Below are 27,540 nucleotides of genomic sequence, written 5' to 3'. Positions count from 1 at the left end.
AATAAACTAAAACCAGTCCTGAGTTAGGCTTGGGTTAAAGATTTTAAACTCTACAATTGAAGCTCAAACCTGTATAGCTGATGCATATCAAACACTTGCTAAGACCTGAAAATTGGGTCCACAATGTTTGGTATTGCAAGCTATTCGGTCCATACAACTTTTGTATAAATCTGAAATCAGGTCTGCTAACTGTTGCATTATAGCAGCCCTGCTACAGATCTGAATGCTAATAGAAATACTTGGAAAGTGCTAATTTTTCTTAAATATCTGAGGCATAACAATTATTCAATCCAAACATACACCTCCTTAGCTAATGTAGCTCGGTTACAAGTGGGTAAAGCCAAGAATTCAGTCCACCCAGAATTCATAGTATGCTCTGTATCAGTTCAGTCCTCACATCATATTAACTGCATTTCAGATTTGAATTTCTCTCATTCTTTGCTATCCATTCACCCTTGAGGCAGGTTGGATGTATCATAGGGTGGATTGGGGTAGTGATGGCACCCAATTCACCTCAAACTTGCATCGGTTCAGATCTGAGTTCAGAGGAATTCAGATCTGAACTGAGCAGATCTGTAACAGCAGAATTCAGATCTGAACTCAAGTCTGAGTTTGGATCTGAATTCTCAATTGCCTTACCTTCAGTTATTGCTACCAAATTGTTTTTGGGGAATAGCAGAAGTGCCCTAGGGTGGATTGGGGTGGTGATGACACCCAATTCCCCTCAAAATTTCATCAGTTCAGGTCTGAGTTCAGAGGAACTCAGATCTGAACTGTTGCAGATCTGCAATAGCAGAATTCAGATCTGAACTCAGATCTGAGTTCTGATCCGAATTCTCAATTGCTCCTCTGGTTGTTCAAAAGATCTCCCCTTTTTTTTTTCATTTGTTTTTTTTTTCTTTTTGTAATGAAAGAAAAAATAAATAAAGTCTGAAACACAAGCAACTCTTTTCGGCTGAGTGCTGCAGATCTGAAATCTGCTGATCTGAGTGCCGAATGCAACTCAGATCTGCAACACTCATGTTTATGTGAATTTTTTTCTTTTTTTTTCTTTTTGAAGGGAACAACACCAAGATTGAATAGAAATCAAATATGCCTTTATTAAAATGAAACTGAAACCAGAAAAAGAAAGTAATCTACTTAAGAAAGAAGAAACATAACTACAGTAGTACAGCAGTTGCAGTCCAAGCTGAAATGAAAATGTTAGCAAATTAACCCAACTATGAATGCAATGCTGAATGAGATCAGATTAAGAATGCTCAATGTTTCCTAATATTGTTTCTCTAAATCCCCGGCAACGGCGCCAAAAACTTGATGTGTGGCTCATTGTGACACTAGCAAGTGCACTAGCCATTCAAGTAATAAAGTAGGGAGTGAAGTATCGTTCCCACGAGGATTTAGGAAATAATTACCAATACTAAATTGAGCACTTCTTATCTGATCAACAAATAAATCAAAACTCTAATGAAAGCTAAGAAATCCTAAATTAAAATCTATCTAAATCATTGGTCCAATTGCCTTCAAATCAGGTTAGAAGAGTAAGCAGTAAATGTCAATCTCAGAATTCAGCAATCTATCAATTTGGATCATTCGAATGAATCATGATTGAGCCTTGGTTTGGTGAAACCCCAAGGTCATGAACAGCCTCTCTCAAGCGCATGTTCATCCTATGCATGAGTGATGGTTCTTCTATCTCTAGCAAGAATCTAATCCCCATGCATGCATTTCTTCAAACACTTCTAAGGCATCAATTCAAATCTGAATTGATCACCAACTGAATTGTGCAAGTTATCTCTAACCTTGTACTCAATTCAGTTCTTGAATAGTAGATTTGAATTCCTACAGTCTCTCTCAAGCACTCTAGGAATTCCAAGCTATAGATTAATTCGCCCAATCTGAAAATTGCAGATCTGAATTCTCTTTCAAGCAATTCAGATCTTGCAATCTCAGATCTGAGAATTCAGATTTGAGTTTTGAAGGTTAGTTGGCCGAATTAATCTACAATCACACCCTTATTCAAGAAACTTCAAGTACAATGCATGACCATTTGAATGAATCAAAAAGAATTAAATTGCTGAACTGAAATTTTACAAGCTGAAATACATCAAGGAAGAATGAAAACAAGGAGAAAGAAGAAAGAACATATAACTAAGAAACTGAATTCAAATCAAAAGAGAATGAAACTACAAATGATTTATTACAAAAGATCTTTGAATCACAAACCCTCAATTCGAACTCACCTTCTTCTTCTAGCTTGCTTGTCTTGAACTTCCTTCAGCCCTTCTTCTTCTTCTTCCTTGCGCATAGCCTTCTTCTCTTCTCTTCTCTCAAGGTGGCCGAACCTCTAAGAGTGGGAGAGCCTTCCTCTCAAGCAATTGAACACCTTTCTCCCCTCCTAGAGGCCTCCTTATATAGTTTTTCAAAGGGACTCTTGCCCCTTCTTGAAGCCTCTAGAATGGGGTGTATTACACCCCTCATGAACCTTCTAGAGTGCTCCCTCCTTCTCTTCAAGAAACATCTAGGAGTTGCCGCCCCTAGCTTCCTTTGGGCTGCTATTTGGGCTACAACTTAGCTTGCTTTTGAGCTCAAGTGGGCTACACTCTAGGCTGTTATTTGGGCTAAAAATGGGCTGGGCCGAAATTTCCTTCTTGCTAGGCTTCTTCCCTTGGATTTTCCAAAGAGTTTCACTTGCTCTTCTTGGGCCGAATGAAATTCTCTTGCTCTCATGGCTGGGCCGGGCTGAACTTGATAAATTTTGGGTTTTCTTTTCTTGCTTTTGCCTTCTTTTTGTTGATTTGGCTCCCCCTGAAATCTTTCTTGCAATCAAGCTAAAATAGGGCAAAATTTAATTAAACCATCATAAAATTTCATGCAAAAACCTCATAAAATATAGATAAATTATAGGTTCATCAAGCTCCTTATCCAATTAGGAGTTGCTTATCCAAATCATATTTGGATCAGCCTTCTCTTCAGGCGATAAGGATAAACCCTTATCTTATCTACAGATTAGATTAGCTTACTCCTAATCTCATTAGGAAGTATCTAGATCTGAATCACATTCAGATCTGGGCTCTCTGAGTGCATAGGGTCAAGACCCTATCCTATCTGCTAATCTATCTCAGAATTTGCCCCATAATTAACAATTTAAATAGCCCAGTTCGAAATGGGCTTTAGGCCCATTAAGCATATGTGCTCACTTAATCTTCCTAACTACTACCTAGTTGGGCTTCCTTGTATGGCGTGGGACCCAAGCATTGATCTACACATCAGCCACATGGGTTCGGCCCAGCCTTTGTTACAAGGCCTGGCCGAATACATTGTTATGGACAGTGCACCCCCTGAAACCCATCAAATGGGCTCTATGGTCCCAACACTTACCCTAAGTGGTCCCTGGGCCAAGCCACCTTATAACACCTAGGGACTGTGGGTAGATGCAAGATTAGCCCATCAGGTATTATCCTCAATCGTCTTACACTTGACCTCTAAGCCCATAATGATCATACTCTACCCGACAAGAGAGGACCTCTCCCTCAGCTGCAAAGAATAGTGTTGCACTCTCTACTTGTATGGATCCTAGGAATTAAAACCTTTTGCAAACCTTTTTAGAAACCAATATATATATACTTTTATATCTCATATAAAGTATATTTTGCAAAACAAATCTCAACAATTAAAATCGGCTGCCGGCAGTCTTGGTTTCCATTAGTGAGAGTGCATCCCCGATCATTACCTTTGTCTGACAAAGGGGACGATCCTGTCACTATGATCACCCACTCAGATGAATTCTTAGATAATCCCAACATACCTAGGTTTTGACCCCCGCTAAGGATCTCACTGATTGATACATCAAAGACAGCCCAATCCGACACCTAGAGTAGTATCATAATCGAGTCTAGGGGTCGGGTGTAACTTTCCAGTTTTGCCCATCAATGTCCAAGGTCTAGGGCAATACTGTAAATCTGATCCAGTTCATAGATTCAATTAATCCTACATTGTATGTGCCTAGGGTTTCACCCTGGTAGCTGAGACAGGCCACCCCAACCGTCTTGATGGCACCACAGTGTCGGCCTTGTTAGGGTAGGTCTCCCTAGACCGACCCACTGGCTATGAACATTCTAAACCAACACGAGTCTCATTAAGTGTCCAGTTTAAGGGGATTACACAGAAAACATTGTTAGACAGTTTGGTATGCCCTTAGCTTCAATCAAATTGATGTACTTAATGAGACTCGTGTTAGTATAGAATGTTCACAGCCAGTGGGTCGGTCTAAGGAGACCTATCCTGACAAGGCTGACACTGTAGTGCCACCAAGTCGGTTGGGGTGGCTTGTCTCAGCTACCGAAGTGAGACCCTAGGCACATACAGTGTGGGATTAATTGAATCTTTGAACTGGACCAAATTTCCAGTATTGCCCTGGACCTTGGAGATTGATGGGCAAAATTGGAAAGTTACACCTGACCCCTAGACTCGATTATGATACTACACTAGGTGTCGGATTGGGCTGTCTTTGATGTACCAATCAGTCAGATCCTTAGCGGGGGTCAAAACCTGGGTATGTTGGGACAGTCTGAGAATTCATCTGAGTGGGTGATCATAGTGATAGGATGAGCCCCTTTGTCGGACAAAGGTAATGATCGGGGATGCACTCTCACTGATGGAAACCAAGACTACAGGCAGCCAATTTCAATCGTTGAGATTTATTTTTGCGAAATAAATTTTATATGAGATATAAGAGTATATATATTATGCTTTCGAAATGTTTGCAAAAGGTTTTAATTCCCTGGATCCATATTTGAGAGAGTGCAACACCGTTCCTTGCAACCGAGGGAGAGGTCCTCTCTTGTCGGGCAGTGTATGATCATTATGGGCTGAGAGGTTAAGTGTAAGGCCATTGAGGATAATACCTGATGGGCTAATCTTGGATCTGCCTAAAGTCCCTGGGTGTTACAAGGTGGCTTGGCCCAAGGACCACTTAGGGTAAGTGTTGGGCCCATAGAGCCCATCTGATGGGTTTTAGGGGCTACACTGTCCATAACAGTGTATTCGGCCAGGCCTTGTAACAAAGGCTGGGCTGAACCCATGTGGCTGATGTGTAGATCAATGTTTGGGTCCCACGCCATACAAGGAAGCCCAACTAGGCACAGTTTGGAAGGTTTAATGAATATATAACCCTTAATGGGTCTTAAGCCCATTTCAAACTGGGCTAATTTGATTAGTCTTTAAGGGGCAAATTCTGAGATAAGATCAGCTGATAGGATTTGGCCCACACCCTATCCACTCAGAGATTCCAAGATCTAAATGAGATTTAGAATTGGAAACTTCCTAATTAGATTAGGAACTAGCTGATCCCCTTATCTTAAAGGGACTTCTAATCCAGGTATGATTTGGGTTAGCAACTCCTAATGGGATTAGGAGTTGATCCCTTTAAGTCTATAAGAGGAAGAGGGGGTGGTAGTCTTTAGACACACAATCACCAGCAACAGTCTTGTCTTCAGAGCTGAGATCACAGAGGAGAGAATTCTACACCCTGCAAATTCTCTCTAGTCGCCTCTTTCCTACAGCCGCTGCCAATAGCAGTTCGATCTCCATTGTTTGGGAGAAATCAAGATCAGATCTTGATTCCAATCTTTTGGAGAAAAGATTGATAGGAGTTGTATTCACAAGCCATCCAGGTAATTCTTGGGAAGAATCAAGTTCTTAGGAAGGACACTACTGATTCTGCTCCACCTTGCACTGCTCCATCTTCAGTGGGAGCAGATTTTGGTTTCTACCTTGGGCGTGAACACCTCCATTGAGAGATATTGTTTCTCTGTATCAGGTATTATCTCTCTCTCCTCCTTTTGGTTTAGATCTGGTTCAGTTTATGGTTCAGGAATGATCCTTGAAAATATGATTTTCTAAATAGGGAATTCGGTTCCTAGTTGAAGGGAAAGAAAAATTTTTGAAATTCACCCCCCTTTATTCTGCAATCTTGGGCATCCATTTGATGGATTTCCTATCCCTTCAATGGTATCAGAGCCCATGGTTCAAATCTTGAACCATTCTGTTTCAGATTTGAACCTGCGCAAATAGGGACAAGGCGCTCTACCCAATTTGTGCAGATATGGGTTTTGGGAAATTTGTTCCCAAAACAGATGGGCAAATAATCTGAAATTAATTTTAAATAAATCTGATTATCATTTAGAATAGTTCTTTATAATTTTCTTGATTTATAGGCTGTTCGTATAAGAGGAGATCGAAATCTTGGTTTGTGTAGGGAGAACTGTAAGATTTGCAGTTTATTGAATTTATTTATTATATTTGGTCTGTAAATAATTTTTTTTTTATTTTAGACTCAATGTATAGGCATTCGATCTGATGTAATAATTAATAGAAATAGGATTTCTATTTATTTTAATTTTGGATCAAAGATGGCGGCGTAGAGAAGGAGATTTCGCAGATGGGAGATTCGCTATCTGCGATTTGTAGTTTAAGAAACTGCAATCTGTGATCTAACCTCTGTTTTGTAGGATGGAGTGTGTGAACAGCCCTGATTAACTGATTTCTGTTTTTCTTTTATCAGTTATTTAATTTCAAATTATTTACTTGAATTAAGGATTTAATTAAAATCAAACCCAAGACCATTCGAACCAAGATTAGTTCAAACTGTTTGGACCAATTCTAGGGTTTCATCAAGGTTGAAAGTCAGCCTTAATTTTCCCACTAATGGGCCTAAGGATTGATATTTAATTAAATGGTTAATTCGGCCCAGCCTGTAAAGGCCCAGATTTAAATAGTTAAAACTGCAAAAGCCCTTTTTAAAGGATAAAGCTATACGGGCTGAACTGGGTAACCCTAACTCAGCCCATATACCTAGATAATATTAATGGTTAATATTATGAAATTTTAACGGGCTTCCAACGGGCCTTACAGATAATTAATTGATTGGATCAATTTATCCCTGCATGAGATGTATGGATGTGTGATGTGCTGCGTACATGGGCCATAAGTACTTGGCCCATGCTCATTCGACAATGGCTCTTGCGCACGTCATGGCTGAATGCACATCATTGTCATGGTGTACTTTTTTGGTCATTGGATGACTTCCCTCAGTGGTGGGCCCCACACCTCATCAAGAGGTCACGTGCGGAACCCTAGCCGATTTAAGGCCCACTGAAATTTGGCTCTATGAAAGTCAGTGGGAGCCACTTTGGTTTGACCTAAAATGCTGATTCAGAAGGTAGCATCAGCGGAAAATGTAGCAGACCCATTAACAAAGCTACTATCACAGAATGTGTTTGACAAACACGTGGAAAGCATGGGACTCCAGGTAGTACCTGATTAGACCTAAGTGCAAGTGGGAGCTGTTAGACAGTTTTGTATGCCCTTAGCTTCAATCAGATTGATGTACTTTATGAGTTTATTGTAAATGAATAAAAGTGCATATTTGATTCATGCTCCCTTGGTATGTTTCTGTGTAATACCCTTAAACTAGACACTTAATGAGACTTGTGTTAGTTTAGAATATTCACAGCCAATGGGTCGGTCTGGGGAGACCTATCCTGAAGGTTGACACTGTAGTGCCACCAAGTCGGTTGGGGTGGCTTGTCTCAGCTACCGGGTGAGACCCTAGGCACATACAGTGTGGGACTAATTGAATCTTTGAACTGGACCAGATTTCCAGTATTGCCCTGGACCTTGGAGATTGATGGGAAAAACTGGAAAGTTACACCCGACCCCTAGATTCGATTATGATACTGCACTAGGTGTTGGATTGGGCTGTCTTTGATGTACCAATCAGTGAGATCCTTTGCGGGGGTCAAAACCTGGGTATGTTGGGACAGTCTGAGAATTCATCTGAGTGGGTGATCATAGTGATAGGATCAATCCCTTTGTCGGACAAAGGTAATGATCGGGGATGCACTCTCACTGATGGAAACCAAGACTGCCGGCAGCCAATTTCAATCGTTGAGATCTATTTTTGCAAAATATATTTTATATGAGATATAAGAGTATATATATTATGCTTTTGAAATGTTTGCAAAAGGTGTTAATTCTCGGGATCCATATTTGAGAGAGTGCAACACTATTCCTTGCAGCCGTGGGAGAAGTCCTCTCTTGTCGGGCAGTGTATGATCATTATGGGCTGAGAGGTTAACTGTATGAGCATTGAGGATAATACCTGATGGGCTAATCTTGCATTTGCCCTCATTCCCTGGGTGTTACAAGGTGGCTTGGCCCAGGGACTACTTAGGGTAAGTGTTGAGCCCATTGAGCCCATCTGATGGGTTTCAGGGGGTGCACTGTCCATAACAGTGTATTCGGCCAGGCCTTGTAACAAAGGTTGGGCTGAACCCATGTGGCTGATGTGTAGATCAATGTTTGGGTCCCATGCCATACAAGGAAGCCCAACTTGGCAGCAGTTTGGAAGGTTTAATGATTACATAACCCTGAATGGGCCTTAAGGCCATTTCGAACTGGGCTAATTTGATTAGTTTTTAAGGGGCGAATTCTAAGATAAGATCAGCTGATAGGATTGGACCCACACCCTATCCACTCAGAGAGTCCAAGATCTAAATGAGATTTAGATTTGGGCGTGAACACCTCCATTGAGAGATACTATTTCTCTGTATCAAGTATTATCTCTCTCTACTCCTTTTAGTTCAGATCTAGTTCAGTTAATGGTTCAACAATGATCCTTGAAAATCTGATTTTCTAAATAGGGAATTCGATTCCCAATTGAATGGAGAGAAAAATTTTTTGAAATTCGCCCCCTTTATTCTGAAATCTTGGGCGTCCATGTGATGGATTTCCTATCCCTTCATAATTACGCCCTAGTTCTAATTTTAGGTCAAACCAAAGTGGCTCCCATTGACTTTCATAAAGCCAGATTTCAGTGGGCCTAAATCGGCTAGGGTTCCGCACGTGACCTCTTGATAAGGTGTGGGGCCCACCACTGAGGAAGGTCATCCATTGACTAAAAGGGATACCATGGCAATGATGTGCATTCATCCATGGTGTGCGCAAGAGCCACTGTCGATTGAGCATGGGCCAAGCACTTATGGCCCATGTACGTAGCACATCACACATCCATACATCTTATGCAAGGATAAATTGATCCAATCAATTAATCATCTGTAAGGCCCATTTGAAGCCCATTTTAAATCCATAATATTAACCATTAATATTATCTAGGTATATGGGTCGAATGGTTCAGCCCATATATCTTTATGTGTTAAGTGGGCTTTTAGCAGTTTTAACTATTTAAAACTGGGCCTTTACTGGTTGGGCTGAATTAACTGTTTAATTAAACATCAATCCTTAGGCCCATTAGTGGGAAAATTAGGGCTGACTTTCACCCTTGATTAAACCCTAGATTCGGTCCAAACAGTTTGAACCAATCTTGGTTCGAATGGGTCTAGGGTTTGATCTTTAATTAAATCTTTATTTCAAGAAAATAATCTAAAATTAAATACTGAAAAAGAAAATCAAGAATCAGTCAAACAGGGTTGTTCGCACAATCCATCGAGCAAAATAGAGGTTAGAACACAGTTTGCAGTTTCATAAACTGTAAATCGCAGATTGTAATTCTCCCATCTGCGAAATCTCTTTCTTTGTGCCGTCATCTTTAATTCAAGAAAATAATCTGAAATTAAATACTGATAAAAGAAAATCAAGAATCAGTCAAACAGGGTTGTTCGCACAATCCATCCGGCAAAATAGAGGTTAGATCATAGTTTGCAGTTTCATAAACTGCAAATCGCAGATTGTAATTCTCCCATCTGCGAAATCTCCTTCTCTGTGCCGCCATCTTCGATCCAAAAATAAAAATAAATAGAAATTCTATTTCTATTAATGATTACATCAGATCAAATACCTATACATTTACTCTAAAAAAAAAAAAAAAATTACAGATCAAATATAAAAACATAATTCGAAAACTGCAAAATCGCAAGTTCCCTGCGCAAATCAAGATTTCAATCTCCTCTTGTATGAATAGCCCATAAATCAAGAAAATCATGAAGAACAGTTCTAAATAATATTCAGATTTATATAAAATTAATTTCATGTTATTTGCCCCTTAATTTTGGGAACAAATTTCCCATAACCCATATCTGCGCAAATTAAGTAGAACACCTTCTGCCCATTTGCGTAGGTTCAGATCTGAAACAAATTGGTTCAAGATTTGAACCTGGCTCTGATACCACTGAAGGGATGAGAGGTCCATCGTATGGATGCCCAAGATTCAACTGGGAATCGCATTCCCTATTTAGAAAATCATATTTTCAAGGATCATTTTGAACCATAAACTGAACCAGATCTGAACCAAAAGGAGTAGGAGAGGATTATACCTGATATGGAGAAATAGTATCCCCCAACGAAAGTGTTCATGCCCAAGGAAGGATCCAGAGACTACTCCCACTGAATATGGCGCAGTGCAGGATGGAGTAGAATCAGTAGTGTTCTTCTCCAAGAACTCTGTCCTTCACAAGAATCAGCAGGATGGCACATGAGCACAGCTTCCTATCAATTCTATTTCAACGAACTGATGTTAAGATCGAATCTTGACTTCTCCCACAACTGGAGATCGAACTGGCAAACAGGGGCAGCAAGAACAGGGAGGCGACAAGAAAGAATTTTGTAGGGTTTTCTTCTCTGTGATTTCAGCACTGAAGAGGATCTGATTGTGTGTCTTCTAAAGGCTGCAACCCCCTCCTTCTTTTGTTAACCTAAAAGATCAGCTCCTAATCCAATTAGGAGCTGCTTATCCAAATCATATTTGGATCAGCCTTCTCTTCAGGTGATAAGGATAAACCCTTAGCTTATCTGTAGATTAGATTAGTTTTCTCCTAATCCAATTAGGAGGTTTCTAGATCTGAATCACATTCAGATCTGGACTCTCTGAGTGGATAGGGTAAAGACCCTATCCTATCTGCTAATCTATCTCAGAATTTTCCCTATAAATAACTAATTAAATAGCCCAGTTCAAAATGGGCTTTAGGCCCATTAAGCTTATGTGCTCACTTAACCTTCCTAATTGCTGCCCAGTTGGGCTTCCTTGTATGGCGTGGGACCCAAGCATTGATCTACACATCAGCCACATGGGTTCGGCCTAGCCTTTGTTACAAAGCCTGACCGAATACACTGTTATGGACAGTGCACCCCCTGAAACCCATCAAATGGGCTCTATGGGCCCAACACTTACCCTAATGGTCCCTGGTTCAAGCCACCTTGTAACACCCAGGGACTGTGGACAGATGCAAGATTAGCCCATCAGGTATTATCCTCAATGGTCTTACACTTGACCTCTCAGCCCATAATGATCATACTCTGCCTGACAAGAGAGGATCTCTCTGATGTGTGGCTCATTGTGACACTAGCAAGTGCACTAGCCGTTCAAGTAATAAAGTAGTGAGTGAAGTATCGTTCCCACGAGGATTTAGGAAGCAATTACCAATACTAAATTGAGCACTTCTTATCTGATCAACAAATAAATCAAAACTTTAATGAAAGCTAAAAAAATCCTAAATTAAAATCTATCTAAATCATTGGCCCAATTGCCTTCAAATCAGGTTAGAAGAGTAAGCAGTAAATGTCAATCTCAGAATTCAGCAATCTATCAATTTGGATCATTCGAATAAATCATGATTGATCCTTGGGTTGGTGAAACCCCAAGGTCATGAACAGCCTCTCTCAAGCGCATGTTCATCCTGTGCATGAGTGACGGTTCTTCTATCTCTAGCAAGAATCTAATCCCCATGCATGCATTTCTTCAAACACTTCTAAGGCATCAATTCAAGTCTGAATTGATCACCAACTGAATTATGCAAGTTATCTCTAACCTTGCACTCAATTCAGTTCTTGAATAGTAGATCTGAATTCCTAGAGTCTCTCTCAAGCACTCTAGGAATTCTAAGCTTTAGATCCATTCGGCCAATCTGAAAATTGCAGATCTGAATTCTCTTTCAAGCAATTCAGATCTTGCAATCTCAGATCTGAGAATTCAGATATGAGTTTTGAAGGTTAGTTGGCCGAATTAATCTACAATAACACCCTTATTCAAGAAACTTCAAGTACAATTCATGACCCTTTGAATGAATAAAAAAGAATTAGATTGCTGAACTGAAATTTTACAAGCTGAAATACATCAAGGAAGAATGGAAACAAGGAGAAAGAAGAAAGAAAATATAACAAAGAAACGGAATTCAAATCAAAAGAGAATGAAACTACAAATGATTTATTACAAAAGATCTTTGAATCACAAACCCTCAATTCGAACTCACCTTCTCTTCTATCTTGCTTGTCTTGAACTTCCTTCAGCCCTTCTTCTTCTTCTTCCTTGCGCCTAGCCTTCTTCTCTTCTCTTCTCTCAAGGTGGCCGAACTTCTAAGAGTGGGAGAGCCTTCCTCTCAAGCAATTGAACACCTCTCCCCCCTCCTAGAGGCCTCCTTATATAGTTTTTCAAGGGGGCTCTTGCCCCTTCTTGAAGTATCTAGAAATGGGTGTATTACACCCCTCATGAACCTTCTAGAGTGCTCCCTCCTTCTCTTCAAGAAACATATAGGAGTTGCCGCCCCTAGCTCCCTTTGGGCTGCTATTTGGGCTACAACTTAGCATGTTTTTGATCTCATGTGGGCTACACTCTAAGCTGTTATTTGGGCTAAAAATGGGCTGGGCCGAAATTTCCTTCTTGATAGGCTTCTTCCCTTGGGTTTTCCAAAGAGTTAGCTTGCACTTCTTGGGCCGAATGAAAACTCCCTTGCTCTCATGGCTGGGCCGGGCTGAACTTGATAAATTTTGGGCTTTATTTTCTTGCTTTTGCCTTCTTTTTGTTGATTTGGCTCCCCCTGAAATCTTTCTTGCAATCAAGCTAAAATAGGGCAAAATCTAATTAAACCAGCATAAAATTTCATGCAAAAACCTCATAAAATATAGATAAATTGTAGGTTCATCAAATACCCCCACACTTAAGCTTTTGCTTGTCCTCAAGCAAAGATATCAGCCATATACTTAACATTCCCCCCTTCTGTTCTCACCATTTACCTGGTGAACTTTTTAAGATAGAAATGCATTGAGTAGTCGGGGAACTTTTGTAAGTGCTCAACTCTTATTCTTGTAAATTACCATTTAAGATATGTATCAGATCCAAGGAAAGGAGAATATGAATTTCATCATAGTCTAGCCTTCACTCCTAATTCATATATAAATCAGCTCCTTAATTGTCAAGGTTAATAATCAAATTTCACTAAGTTTCACATCTGTAACTAAATCTCAATGAGAGTTCAACTTTAGAGCGCCCCTTTGAACCTCGGTTGTCACCACAATTACTTATTTCTAAGGGTGAGTGCATCTTATTTAATGGAAAATAAGTTTCAGGCACTGACCATTTACATTAAACGTGCCCTGAACCGGGTGGGTGAGTTCTATAGCCCCATGGGGAAAAATCTGTGAAATGGTGACAACCGAGGTTCAAAGGGGCACTCTAAAGTTGAACTCTCCTTGAGATTTAGTTACAGATGTGAAACTTAGTGAAATTTGATTATTAACCTTGACAATTAAGGAGCTGATTTATATATGAATTAGGAGTGAAGGCTAGACTATGATGAAATTCATATTCTCCTTTCCTTGGATCTGATACATATCTTAAATGGTAATTTACAAGAATAAGAGTTGAGCACTTACAAAAGTTCCCCGACTACTCAATGCATTTCTATCTTAAAAAGTTCACCAGGTAAATGGTGAGAACAGAAGGGGGGAATGTTAAGTATATGGCTGATATCTTTGCTTGAGGACAAGCAAAAGCTTAAGTGTGGGGGTATTTGCTGAACCCCACAATTAGATTGCTGAACTGAAATTTTACAAGCTGAAATACATCAAGGAAGAATGGAAACAAGGAGAAAGAAGAAAGAAAATATAACAAAGAAACTGAATTCAAATCAAAAGAGAATGAAACTACAAATGATTTATTACAAAAGATCTTTGAATCACAAACCCTCAATTCAAACTCACCTTCTCTTCTAGCTTGCTTGTCTTGAGCTTCCTTCAGCCCTTCTTCTTCTTCTTCCTTGCGCCTAGCCTTCTTCTCTTCTCTTCTCTCAAGGTGGTCGAACTTTCTAGAGTGCTCCCTCATTCTCTTCAAGAAACATCTAGGAGTTGCCGCCCCTAGCTCCCTTTGGGCTGCTATTTGGGCTACAACTTAGCTTGCTTTTCAGCTCATGTGGGCTACACTCTAGGCTGTTATTTGGGCTAAAAATGGGTTGGGCCAAAATTTCCTTCTTGCTAGGCTTCTTCCCTTGGGTTTTCCAAAGAGTTAGCTTGCACTTCTTGGGCCGAATGAAAACTCCCTTGCTCTCATGGCTGGGCCGGGCTGAACTTGATAAATTTTGGGCTTTCTTTTCTTGCTTTTGCCTTCTTTTCGTTGATTTGGCTCCCCTTGAAATCTTTTTTGCAATCAAGCTAAAATAGGGCAAAATCTAATTAAACCAGCATAAAATTTCATGCAAAAACCTCATAAAATATAGATAAATTGTAGGATCATCACTCTCCCTCGGCTGCAGGGAATAGTGTTGCACTCTCTACTTGTATGGATCCCGGGAATTAAAACCTTTTGGAATCCTTTGTAGAAACCATTATAATATACGTTTATATCCCATATAAAACATATTTTGCAAAACAAATCTCAACGATTGAAATCGGTTGCCGGCAGTCTTGGTTTCCATTAGTGAGAGTGCATCCCCGATCATTACCTTTGTCCGACAAAGGGGCCGATCCTGTCACTATGATCACCCACTCAGATAAATTCTTAGACTGTCCCAACATACCCAGGTTTTGACCCCGCCAAGGATCTCACTGATTGATAGATAGCCCAATCCGACACCTAGTGCAGTATCATAATGGAGTCTAGGGGTCGGGTATAACTTTCTAGTTTTTCCCATAAATCTCCAAGGTCCAAGGCAATACTGGAAATCTGGTCCAGTTCATTGATTTAATTAATCCTACACTGTATGTGCTTAGGGTCTCACCCTGGCAGCTGAGACAGGCCACCCCAACCGTCTTGGTGGCACCATAGTGTCATCCTTGTCAGGGTAGGTCTCCCCAGACCGACCCACTAGTTGTGAACATTCTAAACTAGCACGAGTCTCATTAAGTGTCCAGTTTAAGGAGATTACATAGAAACATACCAAGGGAACATGAATCAAACATGCACTTTTATTCATTTACAATAAACTCATAAACTACATCATTCGGATTGAAGCTAAGGGCACACAAAACTATCTAACACCGGTAACGGAGCAAAAAACATGATGCGTATTTGCTACACTAACAAATGCACTAGCCGCACAAGTAATAGAGTGATGAATAGAGTATTGTTTCCCACGAGGACTTATGTAACAACTACTAGTAGTATATCAGCCTACTATTATCTGATAAACGAAAATGTATGTCTACTTCAAAACTGAAATCCTAGCTAACAACCTATTTCTAAGAAATTGGATCAAACACCTTGCATGCAAGTTGAGAAGATAAGGTAACTATGCACAGAATTGATTCAGCAATTAGTTTCCTAGGTCATTCGAGTAGATTATGATTCAGCCTTGGTTTGGTGAAACCCCAAGGCAATGAATAGCCTCTCTCAAGCGCATGTTCAATCTATGCATGAGTGATGGTCCTTATATCTTTATCAAGCATCTAATTCTCATGCATGCATTAAGATCTAGCAATTCTAGGGCATTATTTCAGTTGAATGAACATCATTTTAGGTGACTGAACACTAATTAAATTGTGCAAGTTATCTCTAAACTCACACTCAATTAGGTTCTTGATTAGCAGATCCAAAATTCTAGAGTCTTTCTCAACATTCTAGAACGTCCAATAATGAAGAACAATTCGACCAAACATAATTAATGTTACCTGAATTCTTTCTCAAGCAATTCAGACATTATAAAATCAAGATCTGAAGTTATAGATCTGAAATTACAAAATAACAGTTTGGCTAGAAATTCTACAATCAAATTCCTAATCAAGAAACATCAAGATTGCATCTACTCTATCTAACCAAAATTACAGAATTCGTGCTTCAATTATAGCAAGAAAGAAAAGTTAATGGAGAAATTACACATAATTCCTAGCTGAATTCGACTACCAAATGTGCAAAAATCAAGGAAGAGACAACCTAGATCTCCAATGGCTTCTTCTCCTTTTAAATCCAGCTTCTTCTTCTCTTGAAGTTGCTCGAATCTCCTTTCTTCTCCTCTCTTGCGCCTATCTCTCTTTTCTCCCTCCAAGAATTCAAACTCAAGGTTTGAATCTCCCCAAAGGGCTGAATTTCAAAATGTTTGAAACCTAAAGAAGAGGAGTTTTCCCTCCAACAAATCTCCTTAAATAGTTTTTCCTTCATCTCTCCAAGAATTCTAGAAGTTGCCACCCCTAGCCTATCTTGAACTTTGTAGAAGTTGCCGCCCCTAGCTTCTCTTGAGCTGCAATTTGGGCTGCTAATGGGCCTCTACCTTGCTGGGCCGAATAGTCTCCCTTGGAAGGCTACAGCTCGGCTCTCTGTTTGGGCATCTCCCAAAAAGTGCAGTATAGGCTGCATGGGCCGAATGACCCTCTCTTGACCTCTCAGCTGGGCTGAATTACCTTCAATTTAGCTCACTTTTCCTTGTTTTATGCTTTCTTTCTCCAAAATTGGTTTCGCTTGATGATTTCCTACAAACTAGCAATGGTGGCAGCAATAGGAGGAGGCAAGAGAAGAAGATGGTGTCAGTCTAACTGGAGTTGCCTTCTCTCTTGAATCTGTAATCTGATTGGGTGAATTAGGACTCGCCCTGCTCCTCTATTTATAGCCTTAAAGAGAGGTTCTCATAATCCCATTAGGAGTTTCCTAATTCAAATCTTGTATTTGGATCTGGACTCTCTTTAAGAGATAAGGATAATCCCTTATCTTATATGCAGATAAAGATCAGCCATCCTAATTTGATTAGGAGTTCCCTGATCCAAATCTCTATTTGGATCTAGACTTTCTGAGTGGATAGGGACAATCCCTTATTAAACTAGTTCGATTTGGGCTTTAGGCCCATTAAGTCCATGTGCTCACTTATCCTCCAAATTGCTGCCTAGTTGGGTATCCATGAATGGCATAGGACCCAAACATTAATTTACACATCAGCCACATGGGTTCAGCCCAGCCTCTGTTACAAGGCATGGCCGATTCACAGCAGGAAACAGTGAACCCCTGAGGCCATCACCATGGGCTCTTAATGGGCCCAACATTTACACTAAATGGTCACTGGTGATGAGAGTAGAATTTATCACATTTTTATCCCCAAATGTTTTGTCTTCATACCTAATTAGTACTTAATTGGACTCATATCTCTTGTATTTCGGTTCAGGGCAAGAAAGAAGGCATCAGGAGCAAAGAAAGACAAATCGGATGATTTTTCACAGTTTCGACATCGTTTTGTAATCTAGGCCTAACTCACGTATCCAAACTCAAATTGGGCTGATTCAAGGCCCACTGGAAAGATAAGAGGAAAAGCCACAACTTTAATGTTTTGGGTTTTCACAGATTCAGCCTGAATCGAGGTCAAATCCGGGCCCAAATTCGGGGAAAAATCATAAGAAGGCCCAATCCGCAGCTAAAGCCCAACTTGCAAAAAAACCTAGGTGAAGCCCAATTCGCAGAGGAGGTCTAATACGAATCCAAGAACAAGAAACTGAGAAGAGTTCTCCTAGATCTAAATTTTTTATGTAATCTTAAAGAGATAAAGGAATTCAGTTCATTAGATAAAGTGATAAGAGTAGAATTAGGATAAGACTTTCTATTTTTGTAAGATCAACTTCAAGAGGAAGTAGGAGACCACCCCCTCCCCTTTAAGCTATATAAAGGAGCAATCAATCAAGAAAGGAGAAAACAAATCAAGAAACTTGGGGAAGGTGATCAAGAATTCAAGAAACCTCAAGAAGAAGGTGGCGGCAAGAAGAGGAGATCTCAGCACCATGGGTGAATTCAAGAGTTCTTTCTTTCCCTTTGTTTGCTTTAACTCTTTTATCATGAACTGATTTGTTTCTTGCTAGGGCTGTGGAAAACCTAACCAGGTTAATGAATATATATTTATCTTTATGATTTATCCAAGATTGTGATTTCCATATAGTCTATGAGTTATGGTGCTTAATGCAGTTAAGAGCTTGGCCACCTCTTAATTGATTTGGGTCAAGTGAATGAATCGAGAGAGGAATTCACAGAATCGACTGAATAGTTCATAGTGTGAATTGAATGGTATATAGAGATATATATACATGATTCATCTGAATTTAATGGTTTTCCTTGGATTTAATGCACTTCCATCTTGAGAGCTCTACTCGAGAGATCGAAGGGTTACCTGATGAGCGTAGTTTTAGTATATATCGAGAGAGAATATTAAATAAAATTAGAAAGACCTTAGCTTATGGGAATGACAAGTAATCTTGGTTAATTGAATCCAATAATATTCATTACATTGGGTAGGTGGACCTAAAAGTCCTAGCGATTTCATCCATTGCATATTCGGTTAGTGATCACCCTTGCTTCTATTTTCTTTTTCTAGTTTTTATTTTCCGTAGTTATTGCTTAAATCTTAATTTTGATTGTCCACATAACTAGGGAAGATTGTGATTCTAATACTTATTTTGTTAAATCCCCATGGGAATGATATTCTTATACTACTTGATAAATAGTGCACTTGCTAGGGTTATATATTTATAGCTATCACCTGGATCAAGCCACCTTATAAAAACCCAAGGACTGTGGGCAAATGCAAGATTAGTCCATAACGTATTACCCTCAATGGTCCTACACTTAACCTCTCAACCCATAATGACCAAACCCTACCCGACAAGAGAGGACCTCTCCCTCTGCAGCAAGGAACAGTGCTGCGCTTTCTGCTTACATGGATCTCGAGAATTAAAACATTTTGCAAGCATTTTGAAACCATAATATATATATATATATATATATATATATATATATATATATATATATATATATTTGCATATCTCTATATAAACATATTTTGCAAATCAAATTTCAACGGATGAAATCAGCGGCCGACAACTTTGGTTTCCATCAGAGAGAGTGCATCCCCAATCATTCACTTTGTCCAACAAAGGGGTTGATCCTATCACTATGATTACCCACTCAGATGAATTCTCGGACTGTCCCAACATACCCAAGTTTTGACCCCCTCTAAGGATCTCACTGATTGGCATATCAAAGACAGCCCAATCCAACACCTAGTGCAATATCATAATCGAGTCTAGGGGTTAGGTGTAACATTTCAGTTTTTCCCATCTATCTCCAAGGTCTAGGGCAATACTGAAATTCTGATCCGATTCAGGGTTTCAAGAAAGCCCACACTACAAGTACCTCAGGTCTCCCCCTGGCAGCTGAGACAAGCCACCCCAACCAACTTGGCAGCACATCAGTGTCAGCCTTGGTAGGATAAATCTCCCCAGATCTATCCAACGGTTGTGAAAAATCTAAACTAATGCAAGTCTCATATGTGTCCAGTTTAAGGGTATTACATAGAAACACACCGTAATAACATGAATCAAATATGTACTTTATTCATTTACATTAAATGTCATAAGGTACATCATTCTGATTGGAGATAAGGGCATAAATTGTCAAATATCTCCCACTTGCACTTAGGTCCAATGAGGTATAAGTCAATGGGTCTACTACATTTTCCGTTGATGCTACCTTCTGAATCAGGACTATTAGACAGTTTTGTATGCCCTTAGCTCCAATCAGTTTGATGTACTTATGACTTTTATTGTAAATGAATAAAGTACATATTTGATTCATATTCCTGTGGTGTGTTTTTATGTAATTCCCTTAAACCAGACACTTATGAGACTTGTGTTGGTTTAGAACATTCACGGCCAGTGGATCGGTCTGGGGACACCTACCTTGATAAGGCTGACACTGATGTGCCGCCAAGTCGATTGGAGTGGCCTGTCTCTGCCACCAGGGTGAGACCCGAGGTACATGTAGCGTAGGTTTAATTGAATCTTTGAACCAGACCAGATTTCCAGTATTGCCTTGGACCTTGGAGACTGATGGGCAAAACTGGAAAGTTACACTTGACCCCAAGACTCAATTATGATACTGCACTAAGTGTCGGATTGAGTTGTCTTTGATATGCCAATCAGTGAGATCCTTAGCGAGTGTCAAAACTTGGGTATGTTGGGACAGTCTAATAATTCATCTGAGTGGGTGATTAGTGAAAGGATCGACCGACCCCTTTGTCGGACAAAGGTAATGATCGGGGATGCACTCTCTCTAATGAAAACCAAGACTATCGGCAGCCAATTTCAATCATTGAGACTTGTTTTGCAAAATATATTTTATATGAGATATAAAAGTATATATATTACGGTTTCTAAATGTTTGCAAAAGGTTTTAAATTCCGAGATCCATGTGAGTAGAAAGTGCAGCACTATTCCTTGCAGTCGAGGGAGAGGTCCTCTCTTGTCGGGCAGTGTTTGATCATTATGGGCTGAGAGGTTAAGTGTAAGTCCATTGAGGGTAATACCTGATGGGCTAATCTTGCATCTGCCCACAGTCCCTGGGTGTTACAAGGTGGCCTGGCTCAGGGACCACTTAGTGTAAGTGTTGGGAACATAGAGCCCATGTAATGGGTTTCAAGGGGTGCACTGTCCATAACAGTGTATTCGACCAGGCCTTGTAACAAAGGCTGGGCTGAACCCATGTGGCTGATGTGTAAATCAATGTTTGGGTCTCATGCCATACCAGGAAGCCCAACTGGGCAACACTTTGGAAGGCTAAGTGAGCACATAACCTTATTGGGCCTAATGCTCATTTTGAACTGGGCTGATTTGATCAGTTAAATAAGGGGCAAATTTTGAGATTAGATTAGTAGATAGGATTGAGTCTTAACCCTATCCACTCAAAGAGTCCAGACCTGAATGTGATTCAGATCTAGAAACCTCCTAATAGGATTAGGAGGGAGTTGATCTAATCTGCATATAAGATAAGGGCTTACCCTTATCACTTAACGGGAATTCTGATCCAAATATGATTTGGATCAACAACTCCTAATGGGATTAGGAATTAATCCCTTTAAGCTTATAAAAGGAGGAGGGGGCGGCAGCCTTAAGAAAACATTCATATTCACATCCTCTTCAGAGTTGACATCACAGAAGAGAGAATTCAACATCACTGCGCAAAATTCTTTCTTGCCACCTCCTTCTTGTCGCCACCATATCTGCTAGTTCAATCTCTTATTCTCAGTGGGAGTGATCAATATTGGATCTTGATATCAGTCCTTTGTGAAAGGGCTGATTGGAAGTAGTGCTCATGTGTTGTCCAGTTGATTCTTGCAAAGGATCTGGTTCTTTTGAAGAACGCTGCTGATTTTGCTCCATCCTACACTATGCCATCTTTAGTGGGAGCAGTTTTTGGTTCCTTCCTTGGGCGTGAACACCTCCATTGGGAGATACTATTTCTCCGTATCAGGTATATTCCTCTCCTACTACTTTTGTTCAGATCTGGTTCGGTTCTTGGTTCAACATTGATCCTTGAAAAATATGATTTTTCTAAAATAAGGAATACGATTCCCAGTAGGATGGAAAGAAATTTTTGAAATTCGCCCATTCTATTCCGCAAGATTTGGGCGTCCATACGATGGATATCTCATCCCTTCAAAGATGTCCCCTCTTTCAACAATCTTCTACAGTACGTGGTACTTCCACTTGAAGTGCTTTGACTTCGAGTGGGCTCGTGGCTCCTTAGTCTAAGCGATAGCTCCAGTGTTGTCAGACAATAGTGGAATGGGTGATGTGCTAGATGGAACTGCTTCCAATTCATGTATGAACTTCTTCATCCATACGACTTCTTTTATAGCTTCACTTGCGGCAATGTATTCAGCTTCAATTGTGGAATCTTCCATGGACCCCAATTTGTTGCTTTTCTAGCAAATAGCACACAATCCTATCATGAAAACATACCTAGATGTAGACTTTCTATCATATGGATGTGACTGGAAGTCAGCATCAGTATACCCTTCAATCTGTAGTGAACTACCATCGAATACCGGACAAAACTCTTGTTAGCCAGTTTTGGATGCCCTTAACTTCAATCAGAATGATGTACTTTATGAGTTCATTGTAAATGAATAAAAGTGCATGTTTGATTCATGTTCCCTTGGTATGTTTCAGTGTAATCCCCTTAAATTGGACACTTATCGAGACTCGTGTTAGTTTAAAATGTTCACAGCCAGTGGGTCGGTCTGGGGAGACCTACCCTGACAAGGCTGACACTATGGTGCCACCAAGACAATTGGGGTGGCCTGTCTCAGGTGCCAGGGTGAGACCCTAGACACATACAATGTAGTATTAATTGAATCTATGAACTGGACCAGATTTCCAGTATTGCCCTGGACCTTGGTGATTGATGGGTAAAACTGGAAAGTTACACCCGACCCCTAGACTCGATTATGATACTGCACTAGGTGTCGGATTGGGCTATCTTGGATGTATCAATTAGTGAGATCCTTAGTGGTGGTCAAAACCTGGGTATGTTGTGACAGTCTGAGAATTCATCCGAGTGGGTGATCATAGTAACAGGATCGGCCCCTTTGTCGGGCAAAGGTAATGATTGGGGATGCACTCTCACTGATAAAAACCAAGACTATCGGTAGCCGATTTCAATCGTTGAGATTTGTTTTGCAAAATATATTTTATATGAGATATATAAGTATATATATAATGGTTTCTAAAAAGGATTGCAAAAGATTTTAATTCTTGGGATACATACAAGTAGAGAGTGCAACACTGTTCCTTGCAGCCAAGGGAGAGGTCCTCTCTTATCGGGCAGTGTATGATCATTATAGGCTGAGAGGTCAAGTGTAACACCATTGAGGATAATACCTGATGGGATAATCTTGCATCTGCCGACAGTCCCTGGGTGTTACAAGGTGGCTTGGCCCAGGGACCACTTAGGGTAAGTGTTGGGCCCATAGAGCCCATTTGATGGGTTTCAGGGGTGCATTGTCCATAATAGTGTATTCAGCCATGCTTTGTAACAAAGGCTAGGCCGAACCCATGTGGCTGATGTGTAGAACAATGCTTGGGTCCCACACCATACAAGGAAGCCTAACTGGGCAGCAGTTAGGAAGGTTAAGTGAGCACATAAGCTTAATGGGCCTAAAGCCCATTTCGAACTGGGCTATTTAATTAGTTAATTATGGGGCGAATTCTGAGATAGATTAGCAGATAGGATAGGGTCTTGACCCTATCCACTCAGAGAGTCCAGATCTGAATGTGATTCAGATCTAGAAACCTCCTAATGAGATTAGGAGAAAGCTAATCTAATCTGCAGATAAGATAAGGGTTTATCCTTATCACCTGAAGAAAAGGCTGATCCAAATATGATTTGGATAAGCAACTCCTAATTGGATAAGGAGCTGATCCTTTAGGTTAACAAAAGAAGAAGGGGGTGGCAGCCTTTAGAACACACACAATCAGATCCTCTTTAGTGCTGAAATCACATAGAAGAATGAGTTAAGCAACCCTGCCGAATTCTTTCTTGCCGCCTCCTGTTCTTGCCGCCCCTGTTTGCCAGTTTGATCTCCAATTGTGGGAGAAGTCAAGATTTGATCTTGACATCAGTTCTTTGAGAAAGAATTGATAAAAAGCTATGCTCACGTGCCATCCTACTGATTCTAGCGAAGGACAGAGTTATTGGAGAAGAACACTGCTGATTCTGCTCTATCCTACACTGCGCCATCTACAGTGAGAGCAGTCTTTGGATCCTTTCTTGGGCATGAACACTTTTGTTGGGGGATACTATTTCTCCGCATCAGGTATAATCCTCTCCTACTCCTTTTGGTTCAGTTCTGGTTCAGTTTATGGCTCAAGAATGATCTTTGAAAATATGATTTTCTAAATAGGGAATGCGATTCCTAGTTGAAGGGAGAGAAAAATTATTGAAATTCGCCCCACCCTTATTCCCTATGCCTCTGCAGTAGAGAGCATCATGTAAGCCATGCTATTCACTCGTCCTGACATTATTCAGGTAGTGAGTGTAGTAAGCAGATTTCAGGCCAACCCAGTGCAGGAGCACTGGATTGTTGTGAAGAACATACTTAAGTACCTTCGAAGGACAAAAGAGTTGTGTCTAGTATTCGATGGTAGATCACTATAGATCCAAGGGTATACAGATGCCGATATCCAGTCGGATCCAGATGATAGAAAGTCCACATCAGGATATGTTTTGATATTAGGATCGTGTGCTATTTGCTGGAAAAGGAGCAAACAGGCGTCCACTGCAGACTCCACGACCGAGGATGAGTACATTGCTGCAAGTGAGGCTGCCAAAGATGCCATGTGGATAAAGTAGTTCATTCACGAGTTAGGAGTAGTTCCGTCCAACACATCTCCCATCCCATTGTTGTGTGACAACAATGGAGCAATTGCTCAGGCTAAGGAGCCACGAGCCCACTTGAAGTCGAACCACATCGAGAAGAAGTACCACGTACTGCAGGAGATTGTTGGTAGAGGGGACGTCCTCATTCAGAAGGTAGCGTCAGCGGAAAATGTAGCAGACCCATTGACGAAGCCACTATCACAGAAAGTGTTTGAGAAACATGTGGAAAATATGGGACTCTGACTTGTACCTGATTGGACCTAAGTGCAAGTGGGAGTTATTAGACAGTTTTGTATACCCTTAGCTTCATTCAGAATGATGTACTTTATGAGTTTATTGTAAATGAATAAAAGTGCATGTTTGATTCATGTTCCCTTGATATGTTTCTGTGTAATCCCCTTAAACTGGACACTTAAAGAGACTCGTGTTAGTTTAGAATGTTTACATCCAGTGGGTCGGTCTGGGGAGACCTACCCTGACAAGGCTGACACTGTGGTGCCCCCAAGACGGTTGGGGTGGCCTGTCTCAGCTGCCAACGTGAGACCCTAAACACATACAGTGTAGGATTAATTGAATCTATGAACGGGACCAGATTTCCAGTATTGCCCTGGACGTTGGAGATTGATGGGCAAAACTGGAAAGTTACACCCGAACCCCTAGACTCGATTATGATACTGCACTAGGTGTCGGATTGGGCTGTCTTTGATGTATCAATCAGTGAGATCCTTAGCAGGGGTCAAAACCTGGGTATGTTGGGACTGTTTGAGAATTCATCTGAGTGTGTGATCATTGTAACAGGATCGGCCCCTTTGTCGGACAAAGGTAATGATCGGGATGCACTCTCACTGATGGAAACCAAAACTGCCGGCAGCAGAATTCTATCATTGAGATTTGTTTTGCAAAATATATTTTATATAAGATATAAAAGAATACTTATAATGGTTTCTAAAAAGGTTTGCAAAAGGTTTTAATTCCCGGGATCCATACAAGTAGAGAGTGCAACACTGTTCCTTGCAGCCAAGGGAGAGGTCCTCTCTTGTCGGGCAGTGTATGATCATTATGGGCTGAGAGGTCAAGTGTAAGACCATTGAGGATAATACCTGATGGGCTAAGCTTGCATCTACCCACAGTGAAGGGATGGGAAACCATCATATGGTCGCCCAAGATTGCAGAATAAAGGGGGGGCGAATTTCAAAATTTTTCTTTCCCTTCAACTGGGAATCGAATTCCCTATTTAGAAAATCTTATTTTCAAGGATCATTCTTGAACCATAAACTGAATCAGATCTGAAGCAAAAGGAGGAGAGAGATAATACCTGATACAGAGAAATAATATCTCTCAACGGAGGTGTTCACGCCCAAGGTAGAAACCAAAATCTGCTCCCACTGAAGATGGCGCAGTGTAGGGTGGAGTAGAATCAGCAGTGTCCTTCCTAAGAACTTGATTCTTCCCAAAAATCACCTGGGAGGCTAGTGAATACAACTCCTACCAATCTTTTCTCCAAAAGAATGGAATCAAGATATGATCTTGATTTCTCCCAAGGAATGGAGATCGAACTGCTATAGGTAGCGACTGCAGGAAGGAGGCAGCTAGAGAGAATTTGCAGGGTGCAGAATTCTCTCCTCTGTGATCTCAGCTCTGAAGACAAGACTGTTGCTGGTGATTGTTGGATGTCTAAAGACTATCGCCCCCTCTTTCTTTTATAGACTTAAAGGGATCAGCTCCAAATCCCATTAGGAGTTGCTAACCCAAATCATATATGGATTAAAAGTCACTTTAAGATAAGGGATAATCCTTATCTTATCTGCAGATTAGATCATCCTGCTCCTAATCTAATTAGGAAGTTTCCAAATATAAATCTCATTTAGATCTTGGACTCTCTGAGTGGATAGGGTGTGGGCCCAATCCTAGCAACTGATCTTATCTCAGAATTTGCCCCTTAAATACTAATCAAATTAGCCCAGTTCAAAATGGGCTTAAGGCCGATTAAGGGTTATGTATTAATTAAGCCTTCCAAACTGCTGCCCAGTTGGGCTTCCTTGTATGGCGTGGGACCCAAATATTGATCTACACATCAGCCGCATGGGTTCAACCCAGCCTTTGTTACAAGGCCTGGCCGAATACACTGTTATGGATAGTGCACCCCCTGAAAACCCATCAGATGGGCTCTATGGGCCCAGCACTTACCCTAAGTGGTCCCTGGGCCAAGCCACCTTGTAACACCCAGGGACTGTGGGCAGATGCAAGATTAGCCCTTCAGGTATTATCCTCAATGGTCTTACACTTAACCTCTCAGCCCTAAATGATCATACACTGCCCGACAAGAGAGGACCACTCCCTCGGCTGCAAGGAACAGTGTTGCACTCTCTCAAATATGGATCCCGGGGATTAAAACCTTTTGCAAACATTTCGAAACCATAATATATATATACTTTTATAACTCATATAAAATATATTTTGCAAAACAAATCTCAACGATTGAAATCGGTTGCCGGCAGTCTTGGTTTCCATCAGTGAGAGTGCATCCCCGATCATTACCTTTGTCCGACAAAGGGGCTGATCCTGTCACTATGATCACCCACTCAGATGAATTCTCTAACTAACCCAACATACCCAGGTTTTGACCCCCGCTAAGGATCTCACTGAATGGTATATCAAAGACAGCCCAATCCGACACCTAGTGCAGAATCATAATCAGGTCTTGGTGTCGGGTGTAACTTTCCAGTTTTGCCCATCAATCTCCAAGGTCCAGGGCAATACTGGAAATCTGATCCAGTTCAAAGATTCAACTAATCCCACACTGCATGTGCCTAGGGTCTCACCCCGGTGGCTGAGACAAGCCACCCCAACCGAGTTGGTGGCACCACAGTGTCAGCCTTGTCAGGATAGGTCTCCCCAGACCGACCCACTGGCTGTGAACATTCTAAACTAAACGAGTCTCATTTAGTGTCCAGTTTAAGGGTATTACACAAAAACATACCAAGGGAACATGAATCAAATATGCACTTTTATTCATTTACAATAAACTCATAAAGTACATCATTTTGATTGAAGCTAAGGGCATACAAAACTCTCTAACAGCTCCCACTTGCACTTACGTCCAATCAGGTACTAGCCGGAGTCCCATACTTTCC

The 27,540-nt window shown here is 40.7% G+C and overlaps 1 protein-coding gene across 1 annotated transcript in view; it reads right to left on the bottom strand.

Moving 5' to 3' along the window:
* LOC148860995 (uncharacterized) overlaps window positions 1-27,540 on the bottom strand; it is a 167,140-nt gene that overhangs the window by 11,122 nt on the left and 128,478 nt on the right. The window lies entirely within an intron of this gene.

Source organism: Nelumbo lutea, chromosome 4 (genome assembly GCF_056320005.1).
Source record: "Nelumbo lutea isolate HS-2025 chromosome 4, American lotus-T2T, whole genome shotgun sequence".
Taxonomy (NCBI): domain Eukaryota; kingdom Viridiplantae; phylum Streptophyta; class Magnoliopsida; order Proteales; family Nelumbonaceae; genus Nelumbo; species Nelumbo lutea.
Note: the sequence above shows the minus strand (reverse complement) of the source record. Positions and strands in the feature narration are given on the sequence as shown.